This window comes from Rhipicephalus microplus, chromosome 5 (genome assembly GCF_043290135.1).
Source record: "Rhipicephalus microplus isolate Deutch F79 chromosome 5, USDA_Rmic, whole genome shotgun sequence".
Lineage (NCBI taxonomy): Eukaryota > Metazoa > Arthropoda > Arachnida > Ixodida > Ixodidae > Rhipicephalus > Rhipicephalus microplus.
In genome coordinates, this window is record NC_134704.1 from 140,726,018 (window position 1) to 140,744,377 (window position 18,360).

Sequence of the window (18,360 nt, forward strand, 5' to 3'; positions counted from 1 at the left end):
AAATTAACAGGTGATGTAGTTCTGTAATTTGCTCAACAAACTTTTGGAAAAGCAGTATGTAGAGTAGTTCGAGATTTCAACTATCAGTAGAACAAAATTTTTTAAAGCAGTTCAAGTGTGACCGGTAAGGAACAGTCCATATGCAATGTCAGGTTGTACATACACTGGAATATATGAAAGAGAGAGGTTCCTGAATGTGATTATAAGTGTGAATGATCCTCCACAGCAAAACGATTCGTTGTTGTAAGCACCCACATTTAAATGTCTGCAATAATAAAACATAAGCATGCAATGAAGCTGAAAAAATGTGACTGTAACAAGTGTAAATGACTCTTGTTGCTTTTTTATGAACTTATTTCATGGTATTTATGCAATTGTGTCATACTGTGAGGTGGCTGAACAATTGAAGTGTATTTCAGTATTGGGCAAACCAATGATTTGTAAACAGCTGACTTGCATTTTTTGTTGCATTTAAATTTATGGTAATCACTTTGATGGCTTTGTTATTTGTGCTTTTGTATATTACAGCATTGTAACTACAACTATTGTCTCGGCAGTGGTGTGTGTATGAACAAATAAATAAATTACATGATGGCTCTGTATTCCATTGCTGTGGAATGTGGATATATGTCTGTATGTAATTGAAGCCATGCATCATTTTGTAGTAAGCTGCAGAAAACCTCAATAGCAGCAGCTATTTTTTCTAGCCTTGCATTGTGGCAATGTTTTTTTTGGAGGTTTCCTGTAGTAGCTGTACTGAGTGTCATTGTTTATTTTTGAGGTTTTATGTACTAGTAGTACTGAGTGGGGAGTATGTTGCACCAATAGTACAAAGCTATCTTAATATTTTCTTGCCTTGCATTGTATTAATTTCGAGATTTTATGTATTAACTGTACTGGAGTAGAAGCATGTCCTCTGAATCTGACTCGTACAGAATTGACCAGTTCATATGTAAAAATAAAAAACATGTTTTTCATCTTTTTGTGTGGAAAGCAATTTGCTACGAGGACTGAAAACTTTATTACAAAGTGCTCAAATTTTTGAACCTTTTCACATGCCATATGAATGAGACATAAAACATAATAAATGGCATAGACATACATTAGTTTCACTCTGACACAAACACTAAAATATATACCAAGCAAGAGCAGGCTGTAGGCTATTTTACCTATCGAGAGACCCTCCACATGTATTCTAAACTATGTCACCATTTAGCCCGATATAGTTGCATAATTCACTCTTTTACGTTAGGATTAAGGAACATCAATCAATAGCACATTTACAAGGTTTGTATGAATTGGCTTGTGTAGACAGCAAAAATTATGTAAATGGACTTGAACATGTGGGCAAGTAAGCTAATTACAAATGTAACTAAAAGGTTTTGGGAATATATCTTATATACTTTGGGATATACTTTATTGTCATGATATATACAAAATAAAAATTGTTTACTTCATGTAAAAGGACCAAAAAGTACCTGAGCTAATAAACTTGTGGTCCTTTTTAGAGCCTTCTAATTTCAAAGGAATGTTATACATGTCTTACGTGAGTTATTTCAGAAAAAAATATACATAAAACTAATTGAGTTAAGAGATTTGGCATTTTTAGGCTCTTCATGTTTTCAAAGGTTAAGATGGAAGCCCACAAAACACAATCTTGAGAACTATTTGCTCGTATTCAACTTTTAAGCAATAAGTACAGCCAAGTACATTTCAGGAGGAAGCAAGCTTGTGTCACCCAAACACCATTGAACTATTTAAAGAAATGCATTGAAACTTGAACTGAATATTTGAACCAATTTTGTTTTAATACATAAGTGCCGGAAATACATGGTTCACCGGTGCATACATGCATACGTACGTACAACAAGCTGTTTTCAAAGGTTCAGGTGAAAGCACATGAAACAAAAGTTTGAGAATTATTTGCTCTTATTCATATTCTGACAAATAAACACAGCCAAGTACGGTTCTTAAATGAGCAAGCTTGTGCCAAGCCAATGAAACTCTCCGATTGACCATTTCAAGCAATCCGTGCAAACTTAAACTGATAATTTGACGTAGTTTTGTTTCAACAACCTAGTACTGCAAAACCTTTTTTAACTATTTATAATAAAGTTTTATGTGCTTTTTTATTGAGGGGAAGTATAGATGGATGAATGGCATTATTGAGGTCCTTCAGTGTTTAGAGCACAGAGGGCAGCTGCTACGTCAGAAGTGAGAGGCCTTGCCCCTCGACCGTGTCATGCCCTCTTATAGATAGCCCAGAGCTGTGCCTCAAGATTCGAGGTGCATAGAGATCATTCGCACTTTTCCTTGGTAATTCTGGCTCCTTGTGCCTTTAGGCAATGCCAGAGCATGTGAGTGAGACTATAGGTGTCACTATAGACTATATATATATATATATATATATATATATATATATATATATATATATATATATATATATATATATATATATATATTGTTAAAAATGGTAAACCACTTGCGCTTAGAGATCTAAAATGTATAATTGGAAACGTGTGAATGTCAAGTTCTAGAGAAAGCTGATTTGCTGCCCAAAACTGACGTTTTAGCTGCTCCAGATTGTGCGCCAAATTGCTTAGGATTGATGCATCACTAATTAACCCCACCTTTAAACATGGCTTCATGCTGGGCATGTGCTTTTTCTTTATTTCACTTTTAAAGACACGCAACAAAAGTTAATTATATTGTACTGCAGATCCTGCCTACCCTTTTTTGAAATTTTAGACACCAACACACCGAAATTCGGAGTTACTATGATTGACGTAGATATTCGGAGTAGACAAGAAACATAGCTTGGAGCAGATCAGAAATAATGCTTTCTGCCAGTACGGAAGCCGCAAATCTCGGTTTTTTGCTCAATGAAGGTTAGCCAATATCAGCACAAAAGATGTTCATCTGCAGCATTGCCCATATTTGAAAGGATCCGCCTGTTGAGGTGGTTCAATGCCGGCCTAGTTCGTTTTTATTCAGTGCACTTGATTGTTAATATCAGTGGGTTTTGGGCCTTTCGTACCATTTCATTCATCTAAAACATACAGTAATTCTCTTCTGTTTTCTTTAACTGGCCTTTATTTTATTCCTTACTTCTCGTATGCGAGGGCATTAAATGCTTTGTACAGCATCCTAATGCCCTATCCTATATGCGGCATTAGGATGCTTTATATATGAATTTTTGACGTGCAATCTCGCACTGCTTGCTGTGATTTTTCTGATCATATCTTTTTGACTTTGTTTATGATCAACCAGCTGCGTGATTGTATTCTTTGCTTGCTTTTTACTAGGCAGCTATATATTTCAACAATTAATTTTCCACGTGTAGTGCCGAGTGCTGCTTCATGCAGCACTAAGGTTCCGTATACAGAATTTCTCAGATGTATTCGCATGTTGTTTCATTTAATTTTGTTGTAAATTCACACTGCTGCTCAAGACCGGGAGTGTGTACGAGATTAAAAAAAAACAAGTGAATCAGATGTTCAGGCTCACGTCTGTGCTTACCAAGTGGTATCGTAAGTCTAACTATAAAAGGCTAACTATAAAAGGTAGGCTAACTATAAAACAACACTAATATTCATGAACAATTTCTGGGGGAGTTCATGCTTGCTGAATAACATACTAGCATTCGAAAAATCCCTAGCAGAAAGATTAAAACTAACTAAGCTGTACACGAACTGTAAAGATAGCTACGCATGAACTGGACGAGAAAAGAGACTATTTCAGCAAAAGGTATTGATTGATTAATATGTGGGGTTTAACGTCCCAAAACCACCTTATGATAATGAGAGACGCCGTATTGGCGGCCTCTTGAAATTTTTAAGACCTGGGGTTTTTGAACGTGCACCCAAATCTGCGCACATGTGCCTACAGCATTTTCGCTTCCATCGACAATGCAGCCACTACAGCCGGGATTCGATCCAACTATCTGCGGGTCAGCAGCTGAATGTCTTAGCCACTAGAACCACCATGGTGAGGCTTGAACAAAGGGCAGGAGGACATATCTTTCTATGTATGGCGTTCTGGGGCAATTTCATGCCATCTGTGCAAGGTATTAGAACACACAATTTGCTCCAAAATTTAAGACCACTCCTCATATCGTGGTGTGTTAATCCTACTTCCAGTGAAAGATCATCCAAGATTGGCTGCTGCATGGTATGATAAATTGAGAATAGAAGTATCATTGAATGTGATCATAACATTATGTCTACCTTAGATGACTTGATATCTGAAGTATTGTTATTTCACATGATCATTTCTTTCAAAACAAGTCACAGTATAGAAAATTTATTTGGAGGTAATGGGTTTGGGACTAATTGGTTTTGAAGCACAGTGAAGTGAAAAATGGCACGAAAACACACAGAAAGAAAAGAAATATATGTGCAGTGACTCACAAATATTTCATTTTCAGAAGTGCATAAAGCATAAAGCAGTTAATTTTTAAACAAGTGAACACGTTTGTCTGCTGTCTATTTTCATACTGTGTATAATTTCACTAATTTCTTGCTAGTTATTTTTCTTGAAAAGCGAATTTTTGCAGTTCATTTGTCGATATTTGTATTAACACCACTTTTGCATAGTCTTTGTCCAGTGACAGTAAAAATTGCCTACAAAATTTCCAATAACTGTGTCCGCAAATTACACGTGAGTCCGTAATGTACAACTGTGTTTCTGATTTCAGTAGCCATGTTTTTTTGTTTCACAATACAATTTTCGTTAAATATTTAGGCTGCATGGACAACAATAGACACTGATACTTGCACTGCATGTTTTATTCAACATGACAGAGATGTACATTAAGTGACATGTACCGTTTCCCTGCTTCATATTCCTTTTTTTTTCAAAACAGCCCAAAACAATTTTGAACGCTGGATTACCCATCAGTCTGGGAAAGAAAACTGCGCTACCTACTTTTTAATGACAGCATATATACTCCGTGGATATGCTGTCATTTTTCTTTATTTAACAACTCCTATTGTGAAAGTTTCTTGCAAAGTGCTCGGAAATAGAAAATAGTTGGAAATACTGTTTTACAGTGGAAGCGAACGTGAACCTCTTTATTTACAATTCGAAGCAACCGACATAAGGCACGTACTTTCTTTAGCGTTTTTTGTTGCACCAAGAACTTAAACATCAGCCTGGCGCACTTGGAGCTTTAGGCCCAATCTCGTTTCGTGTACGCGTTGCCCGACAGATGGAAGCAACGCTATATTGCAACGCAGCAGCATAGCCCGGCTTAATTAAGGTGCTTGCTTCATGGGAGGATCACCCCGTCGGCCTGACAGCGGTCATTTACATACACCAGGTACGCTGAGACCTGCACTTGGGGGAAACCAAGAGCGTGTCGGCAGCAGCATGTCTTCAGCAACGCTTGAGCCTCCAAAGTAGTTCAGGAGCATTTTAGGTAAATCCCCCTGCATGCAGCATTACTGAATGCTTTATTTCTACTTGTTTTCTCTCCTGAAATATATGTAAACATACCTTCATAGAATGGTTTTTGGACGGGTACATTACCTCACTGACCATGTTTGCCCATGCAAGATTTCCATTTAACTACGCTTGTCGGCAAAAAAACACGTTTTTCTTCATTTTATGATGACAGAATGAGCACCATCAGCAATGGTTTGCCATCATGTTGGCTTCGCTGTCGTATTTCTTGAATGTATGTATGTTCGCGTATACTACGGGTGTTTCAAGAAATGTGCCCCAAATCTCTTAAACTAAGCGAAATAAAATATTTACTCTACACCTTTATTTGTGCCACTTTTGCGGCCGCAAGGCATTTTACGATGACTAAGGATATCAATCAGAACACTACTTAAGAAATGTTATATATTTAAATTGTAGACTGAGTTGTTATGTGGCAGAATCGAAGGTCCAATAGTGAATAAATTGTCATAGCTTTTAGATATGACCATTAGGCATGGCAACATCGCAGTGACCATGTCGAATAGTTTTTTCGTCTTCTTGATCTAGGCGCTCGGTCTCCTGCTTTCTTTCGACCGCTTCGTGGACGGAATTTGTATGCCCCAGCAAAACGTGTCGTCGCTGACTGCTCTGCCATGTGCCGAGTGTTTCAATGCACCGATAGACGATTTAGGCAGCGGCGCCTTTGACGGATTGATGAACCGACTAGACTACGTTCCCTACAGAGGCGTATGAGCCACCGGAATGCTATCGACATCGTACATCTATAAACAGCGCTCCGTGCCTGGCAACGTCATTGGGCATGGCGGCATCGCAGTGAAGATGTCGAAAAATTCTTTCATCTTCTTTATCCAGGTGAGAAAACATTTTGGAAAATGTTACAAAAGTAACGAAATATGTCTTGTGGTGCTGCCATGCCCAGGCCAAGTGTATGAAACTTTGTGCCAATGTTTAATATTCTTAAAGTACTTATTGATGGTTTCTGGGGATGTAGAAAGTAACCCGGGTTCTGGGAATCGGGAACTGTTGACAGAAATCCGCAAGTTGGCTGCTGACATAAGTGCTTTAAAAATGACAACAAGGCCGTAAATAATTCTTTGGAAGCCATACATGTAACATTAGATATTTTGGCAAACCTTGAGGGCAGAATGGCTGGTATTGAGGATAAAATAGCGACGTATAGGAATACCATTACCAGCCTTCAACTCAAGGTCACTGACCTCGAAAATAGGAGCAGATGATGCCACCTAATTATTTATGGCATTACGAAAGAAGAAAACGAAAAAGCTAATCACGTAATCCCTGAAACACTTATTGAAACAACTCTAGGTGTCACGATTTCGGGAATTGAGAGAATGCACCGGCTATGAACTAAAACAGAAAACAAAACACGACCTGTAATCATCAAGTTGTAACGCTTCGAAGATAAGGCGAAAATAATGAAAAACTGCTATAAGCTTAAGAATTGCAGTGTGTCTGTGACAGAAGACTTTTCACTCCGTGTGCGTAACATCCGGAAAAAACTTTGGGACAGGACCAAGAGCAACCGAGATAAGGCTGAAAAAGTCACACTTGTGTAGGATGTTATGACCGTCCTCAGTAGGCGCCAGGCTGTCGCTGAGAAACGTAGCCGGGCCGCGCTCCCACGCCTGGAACCCAAGTTCTCTTGGAACCAGCGTCCCGCGGCGGAGAGCGACAAAAGGATTAGAAGATGGTCGTGAGCCAATGTCCCTACAAGCGGTTCCTCCGGGCCAGCTTGTTTAGCGAGACGGAGAAGCAGACCGACCGTACAGGTCCTGTCTCCACGATTCAAGTATCTACTCCTTGGCTGCCCTTCCTGGGAAAAGCGGAAGAAGCAGCCCGTCCGCCCAATTGTTCCGGGAAGGAACCCCATTTCCCCTATTCCCAGAGCATTGCGTCAAGAGGGGTAATAACTATTCGCCAGGCCGTGTGCTACTGAATTATGCCCTGTGGGCGGTTGTTGTGTGTGTGTGATTGACGTTCCACTCAAGGAGGAGGAGCCCGACAAGGTTTATAACGACGCCGCATAGTGCAGGACGTCGCTCTGAACCATGTAACGGTTCAACCACCACGCTCGTTGTTTGTCAAACCCCTAACCCTTCTATGCTGTAAATAAGTGTAAATAGTGCCATGAAGCTGTTTGTTTTTCGTATCCTCATCTTGTCAGAGTTCGTTTTCTCAACCCGAAGTTACGCCACGCTACCCCAAGAGACCGGGCAGACCCCGGTCCGCAACAGCGGGTGATCAGCGCTGGGATTCGGAGTGACTACGAGGGGAACAGCGCCGAGAGCCGCAACAACTGATGGCAGCGGTGGGATACGACTCAGCGCCAAGAGCCACAACAACTGGTGGTAGCGGTGGGATCCACAACAACTGCTTGGCAGCGGTCGGATACGAAGCTAGAAGTGACAACAGTCGACCCAAGGGAAGCAGCTGGCTCGAGACATGGATCCCGTATGGGTGAGTGCTTGGCTTTTCCTTTGAGTGAACCTGGTTCTAAAAGAGGGTAAGCTTTAAAACTGGTGGTTAACTTTGCCGAAAGACTCAGTTTCACGGTTTTGGGAAGTAATTTGTGGAAGTAGCGAGCACTCTGTACGATTATGGACTTACGAGAGCTGCAGAAGTCAGACTTGGTGCTGTTGTGTGAAGAATTGGGAATCGGTACAATGGGTTTGGCACGAAAAGCCATAATCATAAAAGCGAATATTGATTCGGGGGTTGAGGATGAGGAACTGAGTGAAGAATGGGACCTCATAATTGAAACAAAGTTAAGAGCAGCTCAGATGAAAAGAAAGGGAGAAGACGAAAAACTAGACCTCGAGTTGGAGTTTTTCAAACAAGATAACGATTTGAGTAAAAGGTTGGGACCCCAGCGAGGAGCACTTCTTCTCCACAGCGATGCAAAGTTCGAGATGTCTAGGTACATGCAGCCATTAGAGGCATCATGGGATATGGGCCAGTATCTGAGACTCTTTGAACAAAAGTGCAGTCAACTCAAGTGTGAGCGAGACGCCTGGTCTCAGAAGCTACGCACGGTTCTGCCCTGCGAGGCAGCGGATGTTGTTGCGCGACTCTGTGAGCAGCACGCGAACAACTATGAAGTGTTGAAAGCAGAGCTAATCAGAAGATTTGGAAGTTCTGTTAGCCAAAAGAAAAACAAGACTCGCACCGGAGTCTGAAAGCGAGGCGGGTCACAAAGCGCTGGAAGTTGAGGAGCGTCATGAAGCGCTAGAAACAGAGATCGGGCCAGAGAAGGACCCGCGTATTCTAGAATCCATCAAGGAAGAGTATGCTGAGAACGAGGCCATGGCCGGTCTGGAGGTAGGGACAATGTCGAAAGACGGTCCTTGCGTGGATGAGGAAAGTGCCAGCAGCCCTAGTGGGCCCAGTAATGAGCTGAAAACCTTCTTCGTGCCTCAAGAGAACCTTTAGACATTGTCAAATTTAGGCATGGCTAGCGCAGTGGCTGATGAGAGCAAGAACGCCACGCTTCAGCAGTGCACCGATAATACCGAGCTGGTTTGCAAACATCGCAGAAAAAGGAAGAAGCGGAGGCGTTCGGCACTGCGTAAGCCTAGGGCAGGTCCCACTCCGTCCCAACAAGGACGGGAGGCTAGGCCGTTAATACGTTTCAAGAAACGTCAACAGTGGCGCTCATGGAGGCACAAGTGGCGAGCCAGGTGTAGAGGGGGGAAACGAGGTTCGTTACCCCAACGAAAAGCATGGTTGCGTTCGACGACTTCGGGAAAGCGGCCTTGCCCGATGGGTCTAAGTCGAAAGCACAGAGTGGCTAAATACCGCGTAGGGGACAACACAAAAGAAAAATGGCGCAAATTTCACCCCTGATTCTGGCGTCCCTTTCAAATTCCTGAAGGGAACAGGCCGAAGTGGAAAATAAGGTATAAGTGCAGTGCACTGCTTAGAGTTTGTGCGCTTTGTAGCCTCTGGCGTGCTCGAAAACCGCCGGGACCGCGACCCCATCGTGAGCGATTCAGAGAAATCTTGTTCAGAAAAAGGGGAAGTCAGTCTTAGGAATGGTTGCACGTGCGTGTTAAATATGGCTACTCATTATTGCATAGGAGATGCATAATGGTCTGTTTAGGTTTTTAAGTTTGTACATGCGGTGTTAATTTTTTTTCAAAAAGGAAAACCGCTGAGCTAAAGACTGAAGGTTAGTAAAAGTGCTTTAATCTTTAGAGTGAATTCGTGCAGAAGATTAACACTGACAAATTGTTATTTTTTTAGTATTTTCGAAGGTTAAGTGTAATGTCGTATGTCTTCACTGTCATAAGAATGTGACGTGAATGAGAACTTCATGTAGGAAGATGTTAACATAGACCCGTTGATTTCGTAAAATGATTGAGATTGGCGCGACACAATACAGTTGTCGTTAAGCACAATGAGAATTGAGAGCAATTGGTGCACGGTTTTAGCATAAACCAGTACAAGTGTTGTGGGGTGGTTTTGATGAATATTGCACATAAGATTATTTTGTGTTGTACACGGTGAGTTACAACGTAACGTAAGGATTAACGTTTAGAAAAACTGTTAAAGATTCGGCGTTAGCCCGGGCAGGTAGCTTAAATCGAAAAAACTTGCTAGAAGGCAGTGTTTGTTCCATTTTTGTTGTTGAATTCTTTGAAGAATGATTGATCGAGTGATCATGAACAGATCATCAGGCTTCCCGAACCGTTGTGGTAGACCGTTTGGTCACAGTTTTAGTTAAGCTTTTGGGAGGCTGGTGAGCTTAAAGTCTCCGTAGTAGGCGATTATTGGTGGCCGTCAACAAAGACGGATGTTAGAACAATTGTAGCGCTCGCTCGATCCGAGTTTGTTCAGCATCCGCGTGCTTGACCGATGCTCTCTGCGGGACAGAACCGATTAAAATGGCCAGCGATGAAAAGAAGGAGGCAGCTGTTCTATGTCGGGACGACAGTAGTAACGAGCAAAGATGCGCTCTACTTAAGCTAGGAACTGGGCTCTCGGGAGATAACGTACTGCGCTTCAGAAAAGGAGTGCGCTTGCATTGTGTAGGCCATTTATCAGTTGCAGTGTTATCTCAGAGGTGCTAAATTTAAAGTAGAGACAGACCAATGTCTCCTTACTTGGCTGCAAACCGTGACATCCAGGAACAGTCGCCTTGTGGAGTGCAGCTTAATTCTTTAAAAATATAATTTCGACTTTAGGTATAGAGGCAAAATAAATGGAAACGCTGACGCACTCAGCCGCTCTTTCTAAGCCATTCTGGGGTGCTCTTGATGTATCACAATAGATATTTTAGTTTTTTTCGTGCAACTCTTTACGTAAAATGTGTAAAGTAGCACGTCTGGTTTCTCAGCGCAAGTGAATCCTGAGAGTTTGGAATGCTAGCTTTTGTTAAGGCTAGTAATCAAAAATTGGTTTCCCATCCCTCTTTTGGCTGGGTTTTTTTGAAGGGGGCCGAGTGCTTGCTTGTGCATGTGGTCGAGTTTCAGAGACGCTGTCGAAGTTTTCAGCAATTACGCAGACAATGCGACAAGCGAAGGCGAGTTTCTGGGATTCCACAACGGACCCTATCGTCGTCTTTGCGAGCAGCAGCGGGGACTGCTGCCCTCCATGACTCATCTGGCGAGGGAGAAGCTGTTATGACCGTCCTCAGTAGGCGCCAGGCTGTCGCTGAGAAACGTAGCCGGGCAGCGCTCCCACGCCAGGAACCCAAGTTCTCTTGGAACCAGCGTCCCACGGCCACGAGCGACAAAAGGATTAGAAGACGGTCCTGAGCCAAAGTCCCTACAAGCAGTTCCTCCGGGCCAGCTTGTTTAGCGAGACGGCGAAGCAAACCGACTGCAGAGGTCGTGTCTCCACTCCTTGGCTGCCCTTCCTGGGAAAAGCGGAAGAAGCAACCCGACCACCAAATCCTTTCGGAAAGGAACCCCATTTCCCCTGTCTCCAGAGCATTGCGTCAAGAGGGGCAATAACTATTCGGCAGACCATGTGCTACTGAATTATACCCTTTGGGTGGTGTCTTGTGTGTGTGTGATTGACGTTCCAATCAAAGAGAAGGAGCCCGACAGGGTTTATAACGACGCCGCAGCGTGCAGGACGTCGCTCTGAATTATGTAACGGTTCAACAACCACGCTCGTGGTTTGTGAAACCCCAAACCTTTCTATGCTGGAAATAAGTGTATATAGTGCCATAAACCTGTTTGTTTTTCGTATCCTCATCTTGTCAGCGTTTGTTTCCTCAACCCGAAGTTACGCTACGCTACCCCAAGAGACCAGGCAGACCCCGGTCCGCAACAAAGGGTGATCAGCGCTGGGATTCGGAGCGACTACTGGGGAGTAGCGCCGAGAGCCGCAACAACTGGTGGCAGCGGTGGGATACGACTCAGCACCGGGATCCACAACAACGACAAGATAAAGATAAACGGTCAACTGTATGTCTGGGACGAACATAAAGAAGCGAGGGCAGTCGTAGGAAAGAAATCTGTTGTCCAGAAGGCCAAAAACTGAGTGAAAATGAAACGCCCCTCAGCCTAGTGATAGTGAACCTAAACGCCAGAAGTTTTGTTAACAAAATCACCGAGCTTGAAGCAATCATACTAGAACATCAGCCCGATATTGTGACAATAACAGAAACATGGCTTACTCCTATCAATTCAAGTAACAATATATTCCCCCCGGGTTATACTGTCATACGTAAAGATAGTTCTCACGAGGGGGTGGTGTAGCAATTTTGATAAAAGAAAATATCGACAACACACCTATGCCTGAAGTTGTTGGTGCTGAAGTATTTTGGTATAAATTAACGACATATAAATTCTTCTTCTAATTAAGCACAATATATCGGCCACCAAATTCTTCGCGTTATGTACTACATTTACTAGCAAATTATATGGCAGCTCATTTCGCGCAGTCTACAACGATAATCCTTACGGGGGATTTCAACTTCGCTGGTATAACATGGGATTCCCTTGATGATACTGCCGACACTAATAATCCAGATGAGCTGCTTGATCTTTGTTTTAAATTTAGCCTTAGACAGCTTATTCGGAAACCAACACGTGTTACAACAAAAAGCAGAAATGTACTTGACTTGATATTTGTGAGTGATAGCATAGCAGAAAACAGGATTTCATGGGAAGCTGTCAGCGGCATATCGGACCACAAACCGACTAAACGCTCCTTGTTGTTGGGCACACCGCTACCTAAGAATGAAGGGAGTACACGAATTTTTGACTTGGTGAATGCCGATGACGCGAGCCTTCTTGACTACCCAGATGAATCCTATTCCACCTTTAGCTCGTTCTCGCAGGATGATACAGTTTCAGTAGATCAATTATGAACAACCTTTGAAAGAATCGTTCAGCACTGCTTATAAAAATATGTTCCCACAAAGATAAACCAGTCCGCAAGAAAAACCCTTGGATAACAAGAAAAATTATACAACTATAACGAAAGCTTGCCGGAATAAAGAAAATGAGAAATAAACAATTGTTACAAGGCTGCACAGCTAAAATAGGTGAGCATTCTCGTACACTAAAACCTGCTGTAAAAATGGCAATGGATGAATATATGAATGTAGCCTTAAGTAAATTTATCAAAGAATCTCCTTCTAAGTTTTGGTGATACCTTAATTTGAAGCCACATCAGACCAGTAACCCATCTCCGGCTGAAGCTACTGAAAAGGCTACACAGTTTAATGATTACTTTGTTTCAGTATATACACGTGACAACGGTAAGAACCCTGACCTCAGTTATCTTCCATGTAACACTGCCAAACTAGACGACTTAATCCTAACTTAATCAGGCATTTTTCCTTTAATACTCGAAATAGACCCTAAAACCTCCTGTGGCCCTGACAACATACCAAATCCATTTCTTGAGCGCTACGCAGAATAAATGTGAAAGTTTTTACTGATCATATATAAAAAAACAATAAAAACTTGAGTAATCCCGGAGAAATGGAAAATAGCCACGGTTATTCCTATCCACAAATCCGGTGACCTTACGAACACATCAAACTACCGACCAATTTCGCTTACTTGTATGGCCGGAAAAATTTTCGAACATCTAATCCTGAAACACATTGTATTATTTGTAGAAAAAAACTTGATTGTCACGAATCAGCACGGCTTCCGGAAAGGACTTTGTACAACTACTCAACTGATTGAAACAATCCACAACCTAGCACTTACAATGGACGAATGTGGCCAATTGGATATAATTTTTTTCAGATCCATTCAAAGCATTTGACCGCGTTTCCCATGCTAAGTTGCTTCAGAAACTTACGCATTACCTCGGAGATAACAACATCACCAAGTGGATAAAAAGGTATTGTACAAGAAGACGCCAGTATGTTCACTACAAAGACCGCTCTTCGGATTACGGCCATGTGCTGTGTGGTATTCCACAAGGTGCCGTTCTAGCTCCTATGCTTTTTCTTCTTTTTATTAACAATTTGCACATCAATTATAACGCAACAGTGAGAATGTTTACAGATGACTGCATAATCTATAAGCAAATCACTTGCCACGAAGATCAGATGATTCTAAACAGAGACCTTGAACATATAACACAGTGGTGTCAGACGTGGCAGATGATGCCTTACGCAGATAAAACAGTTTGTATGACAGTGTCAAATGAAAGAACGCCCAGAAACTTCCACTATTATTTAGGACAGATGTTAAGGAAAGTAGAAGAATATAAATATTTAGGCGTCATAATTTCGTCAGATCTCAAATGGGACAAGCAAGTAACATACGTTGTTGACAAAGCACTGACCGCTTTGTACTCATTGAAATGTTCGCTTAGATGCTCATCCGTAGATACTAAATGCCAAGCATACTTGTCACTCGTTCGATCAAAACTGGAATATGCAATAATATTTTGGTTTCCCTTTCGTAAACTATTTATAGCAAAGTTGCAGGGTGTACAAAGAAAGGCATTTAGATTTATCTTCAATAAGTATCGTCGTCACGACTCTCCGACTGAACTATAAGGCAAGCCGCATTACCCACTATGCAAGATCGAGCCAGGCTGCTTCGCCTTAAGTTTCTTTTTCTTGTTCCTAATGACAGCAGGAAGTTCAATGCGAACAACGAATTGCTACACTCGGATACAACAAGTTCCCGAACTAAACATACCAAGCACCTAGCTGAATACAGGTTTCACAACGACATTTTTAGGTATGCATTTTTTCTGCAAACAATTCGAGATTGGAATGGCCTGACAAATGATGCTACGAAGTGTACATCACTCGAAGCTTTTATCTCCAAGATATCAGGCGAATCTTTATAGTTATCATCTCGAAGCAAGACTTCTACATTACGCAATATTAATATGTTTCACTTCTCAGTATTTTTTCCTGCCGGGAAATTGCGCTACTCATGAATTATGCTGTACTAGCCGGGCCTTACGCTGAGTGTGTTGGATGTCATATTGTCATTTTGTAGCGATTGTATAATTTCTTGCCTAGTGCATATGTACTGTCTAGTAGAACATAACTTATTTTAGTGCCTACTTAAACTGTGTTCTTTTGAATATGTATCTTCATTCCAATATGCTGTCTATTACTGCTATCATTTAGTGCCCTTGTATAGGTAATGTAGAGAACATATGCAATGTCTGATTCAACCTTACCTACGTACACGCCTACTTGAAGATACCCTCTTTCCTGCAACAGCCTCAGATGTGAGGCTAGCAGTATCTTCAAATAAATAAATTAAAGATAAATAAATATGTAAAAAGCCGTCATTATTAATTAGTGTCACGTAATCAAATCGAACCAAACTCAACAGTGTTACCGAAACCAACGCCGATGCTGCAGCTACACTTTTAGCTTAACGGGCATTCTATCGCTGTGGCGCTATCAAGACCATTAGCTTTTATGTTCTTCTACGTTCTGGTCACAGTTTCACTGTTGAAGTTGGTTGATTATGTTACCTCCAAATTATACCTAGGTACCACTTTTTCGAAATCTAAAAGCTCAAATGGGATTTTTTCACTGAAAAATTTAAGCCTGCACTATAAAACAATCACCGAGCTGCAGTATTGCAAACGTAATTTATTTAACTTTCTTCACTACTGCACCAATTGTGGTCTTTAGCCATCTTAAGACTTCTGCAGCAACAAGACAAGTAACAATAAAGTCATCGAAGAACCTTGCATTGCTCTGGTATTAAAAAGTTGTGGGTACTTTTCTTGAGCACACGGTAATATATACAAATAACCCAGAATGAAAAATAAGTCAGAACGAAAACATTGCCGGAAGAGCACGAGCTTGTGTGGTCGCAAGCAAAACGTGCGTCATTACCATCGTCGCTGTTCCCTCGAGTCAGGAGACTTGGCCAAGTGCAACGGCCGTTTGCACGGAGAACTCAGTGTGGTGCGGGACACATTTCTATGTAGTGTGGACACATTTATGTGTGGTGTTGACATTCAGTGTTGAAAAACGTGCACTAATTGTGTAAATGTTGTTCTATGTACAGCCATGGCATTGCTACAAAATGTGCGATGTCGACTTTTGTGCAAGAGAAGAGGAGTAGCCGGCGCCACGCATTAGCACGAACCTCCCCTTATATACACTTAGTTAAAAAAAAAACGTTAAGACGCATTGTAATACCGGCATGCAAATGGTGCTAGCGGGTTTCTCAGGTAACATTTTTTTGTATTTACCGTGATTCGCTAGTGAAAACAAATACACTACAGAATAATAAGAAAGATTACTTAAAACTCCTTTCTCTGACGTTTTCCGAACGTATTTACAGCTTTGTTATTGAAATTCTTTGTCCAGCTTCGTTACTTCATAAGTTTGTAAAATAAAAGTCTCTATTGAGCAAATACAAAAAAATAATGCGGCTGATACTCTTTTCTAGGGATCAGAAAATATGAAAGTGAAACGAGTCGTCACGCAGGTAGTTGAGCGTTTATTGTGCGTTAACTCGCCATATGGCTGAAGGAATGAATGCTGCAGCATAAAATTGATTAGCCACGCGAGGAACGGCAAGGAGCAGTGGCTCGAAACTTGCGGCGTGCACCTCAGTGGCGTGCAGAAAACTTGCGGCGTGCAGAAAACACGCATGAAGTGAGCCTACACAGGACGAGCGCGGACTGACAACTCTCACAACTCGACATTTAAAGCACGCTGTATAAACACACACAGACACAGAAAACTAACGCACAGGTATACACCAGACGAGCGTGAGCAACTGTCGCCATTCTATTTCTTCGTAAGAGAGCAGCGTGCCCATTTCGTTAGGGCGGCCGCAGCAGTAAGCAAAATAACCTCTTCGTACTCTCCCGAATCCTGATTCTGACAAGGGCGCGCGAAGGAGAGACCACGCTCCGTTAAAGCTGCACGGTCCGAAACGCGAGAGGCGATGGTTTTCAAAGAGGTTCAAACCCTAGACGGCCTCGATGGCAGTAGAGGTCAACGAGTGCATTGAGGCACTCTTTGCATACCATGCTCGCTGCGTCATCTCTCTAGTGTGAAGAAAACGAGCTGAAGCTACGGAGAACTGAGGACCTCCAAATGATATACGGTGTATAAGCACACCGTAAGCGTGCACATCTTGGCGTCGTGGTTAGTGTCGCACACTGCGGTTCGAAATGTGGCTGGTTCGACGCCTCATGGCAGAGCCATTGCATGTCGTTTTAAAGGCGATAGTCTTTTTGGGGAACTCTGACGCAATAAGTTTGTTCTGTTTGTCAGCCTTAACATTGTCTGTTTGTCCGCCCTTAACGATACCCTAAATGGCACCATATGATACTGGCCTACCCCATCTGCAGCGCCCACCAATATCGCACAAGCTTTACCATTCATACTTGGGCGATTGTCCATTAAAAAGCAATTATTGCGCATATAGGAGGCACCATAACAACACGTCAATATTTTGTATCTGTCTTTTTACTACAAAAAGCATACAGGAACAATTCTAAGGATCGAAGCGCTTATCACGCTGCCCTGACGATGCAATGCTTGCATGAAAAGACAAGTGTTTTCAACGCTTTGCTAAAGCGACATGGTGGTGGCACCTACCCGTTGCCTTGCATTATACACCTTATCGCCTCCGAGACAGGTGCGCATGCCGCGCACTTTGTTTTCCAACATAACCGCCAGATAGCGCTCTAGACACACGTGTCACGTGACTTGATGTGCTCATTCACCTCCGCTGTACGCTCTAGGCACTCCAACGTAGCGCCTCCACAATACCATTCACCGATTTTCTTGCGCAGAACACCAAATGAACGTTTTGTTCACTCTCTCCAGACGCAAGATTATGCAGATAGGGGGCCGATTTTTTTCTTTGCGATCTCTAAATATATAATTTACAACATGATTTCCGTGACGGAACTAATTTAAGAGAGCTGTGGTAGGCCCCGGCATAAAACACGCTTCTGTTAAAACAATGTGACCTACACCACGCACGTGTTACCATGAACTTGGTAACATAGTGATTGAGTGCGTCAGTATATATTGTTAACACTGGCCAGAAATAGCTTGGGTGCCCTGCATAGTAGAGTGCAGGAAAGCGGTTGGTGAGAGAACTATGGCTGAAGAGGAGATATAAGAGGGTGAGGAGGAGGAATATAACGAGGAGAAAGGTTATAGCATAGCGCAACCATGTATGGCACCACGTTAGCAAGCCACACGTAACAAAGCCATGAATATTACAATATTGTTTGGGGAGAGAAAAAAAGTGAGAGTGAGAAGAAGTGGTGTGGGGATGAATAGAAAGAAAAAAAGATGGCAAGAGCTAAAGCGTAGCAAAGATCAGTAAAAGGTGAAAAAATGGCAGATTCCACGTAAATGGGAATCGAAGTTATGCGAAGCATGCTGAGGGGAGGTGACCGTGTTGCAATGTTTTTGTTGAGCGACACGTCGTGAAATGGCGCTAAATATATGTAGAAATGTTG